Here is a 2,500-nt window from a genome sequence, read left to right on the forward strand (position 1 = left end):
TAATATCAAGGAGAATTAGAATAATGATTATTAATAATGATGATGATAATGATAATCATAATTACCTTATTATGATAGTGATAACGATTTATAATGATGATAAAAATAAAGATTATAATAATGATAAAGAAAATGATTATAACAATAATAATGATGATAATGAAAATAATTATAACAATAATAATGATAATAGTAATAATGATAATAACTAGAAGCATTCAGAGAGCGCATACCTCCGCCAAGGCAATAAGGTCACCGATGCCATAAATATATTCACACTTAAAAAATTACAATAAAATCACCTTTCTTGAGTACACAGGTGACGTCCGTGGCCATAACTTCCTTGGCAGAGGCAGGCAACAGCGGCAACCGCTGCAATAATTCAAAAATTCCTGTATCCGGATCACCACCAAGACTTAATGGAATCCAAATTAGGCTAAAACACACCTCCGATAAAATTTTCATAATATTCAGTTAATTTTTTGGTTATCCTGCTAACAAAGGAATGAATAATACCCGGATCACCTCCAAAATTTAATGGATTTTAAGTTAGGTTAAGACACACCTCTCGTAAAATTCACAGAAAAAAAAAAATCATTCATAGCTTTTTGATTTAAAATTTAATGGAATTTAGGCTAAAACACACCTCTGGTAAATTTTTCAAAAAAAAATTATTCATAGCTTTTTGAGTTATCCTGCTAACCCCCTATCAAGCTGACCAACGCAACCGAAGCCATAACTTCCTTGACGGAGGCAGTAATAGTAATAATGATAATAATAACAATAAAGTTATGATAATAATGATAACAACAATAAAATTATAATAATAATGACAACAATTATGATAATAGAAATATAGTAGTAGTAAAAATACGAATAACAGGAAAATTTCTAATGATAATGATGATAATAACAATAATAATAATGATATCAATGATAATAATGACAATAACATCAACAGTGCTAATATCAGTAATGATAACAAATCATACTACATGTACTATTAAGATAGAAAGATAAATAGATAAATAAAGAGGATGAAAACGAAGAAACAAGAAAATGATAAGAATAATCCCTAATTTAACATCTAATTTTCCTCCTCCTTTTATTCCCTTTTTCTCTTACCCCCTCCCCCTCCCCCTCCCACCTCCCCCCACCCTCCTCTCCCCTCCCAACTCCCACCCTCCTCTCCCTCCCTCTCCCACACCTCCTACCTCCTACCCTACCCCCTTGCACCCTCATACCCTCCCAAGCCCATACCTCCCACTTCACCTTCCCCACCCCTTCTCTCTCTTCCACCCTTCACGTCCCCCTCTCTCCCCCCACCTACCCCATCCCTTCTCTCCCTCCCCACCTGCCCCTCTCTCCCTCCACTCCCCCTCTCACCTCCCCTTTTACCCTCTCTCTCCCTCACAACTCCCACCTCTCCCCCTCCCTCTCCCACACCTCCTACCTCCCCCCTACCCCCTTGCACCTATACCTCTGACATGCCTCCACCTTATACCTCCCTTCTTCCACCCCCTCACTTCTCCCTCCCCACCTTCCCCACACCTTTCCCTCTCACCTTCCCCCACCCTTCCACCCCCTCTCCCTTCCCCACCTTCCCCACCCCCTCTCCCTTCCCCACCTCCCCCACCCCCTCTCCCCACCCTCCTCTCCCCTCACACACAAAAAACTGATATGAAACGAGCAAGCATTAGCGGGCATGTGACTACCTCTATTAACATTTTTCTTAACTGTGCAACACACCTTGAGGCAAATCGTGGGAGAGAGGGAGGGAGAGAGGGCAGGAGGGAGGAAGGATAGGAGAAAGGGGGGGGGGAGGAAGAGGAGGAGGGGGGGAGGATATGAGAGAGGGTGGGAGGATATGAGAGAGAGTGGGAGGGAGGGAGGATATGAGAGAGGGTGGGAGGGAGGGAGGGGAGGTGAGAGGATATGAGAGAGGGTGGGAGGGAGGGAGAGAGAGGGAGGAGGGAGAGAGAGGGGAGAAGGAAGAGGGAGAGAGAGAGAGGGGGTGAGGGGAGGAGAGAGGGAGGAAGGGAAGGAGGTAGATATAAAGGTTAAAATTAGATAGCGTAGCATTAATATCAAAATAAGAAAAAAAAAAACACGAATATTAGTTTCTTTCTGTAAGACTACCGCACATCCACGTTAGTCTGGTCCATTTAAACCCCTGGCTAACTGCACAGGCGTGGTCAAGTCGTAATAATATCTGAAGCAAGGTCACACGTCGGACCTAAGTGTATTTTATATGACTGCCCCTTGTTATACTGAAGCACTAAGGACCAGCAATTATACATGAGCAACTTGAGACTCTGACCAATGCATGTGGATGCTACACTGACGGATCCTTGCCGTCTGGGAGCAGAGCAGGATGCGCTTTTGTCGAGAATAAAAACGATATTTTGGAGCATCACGCGTCCATGGTGGTGAAATGTGGATGGGATTGCCGTAGGGTTTTGTCGCCAAATGCTCTCCGCAAATTGATGCAAGTTAATTC

General features: G+C 43.0%; 1 protein-coding gene across 1 annotated transcript in view; it reads right to left on the reverse strand.

The window, feature by feature from the left end:
• Window positions 1-2,500, reverse strand: part of LOC113804550 (elastin) — a 9,102-nt gene that overhangs the window by 3,703 nt on the left and 2,899 nt on the right. The window lies entirely within an intron of this gene.

This window comes from Penaeus vannamei, chromosome 37 (assembly GCF_042767895.1).
Source record: "Penaeus vannamei isolate JL-2024 chromosome 37, ASM4276789v1, whole genome shotgun sequence".
NCBI lineage: Eukaryota > Metazoa > Arthropoda > Malacostraca > Decapoda > Penaeidae > Penaeus > Penaeus vannamei.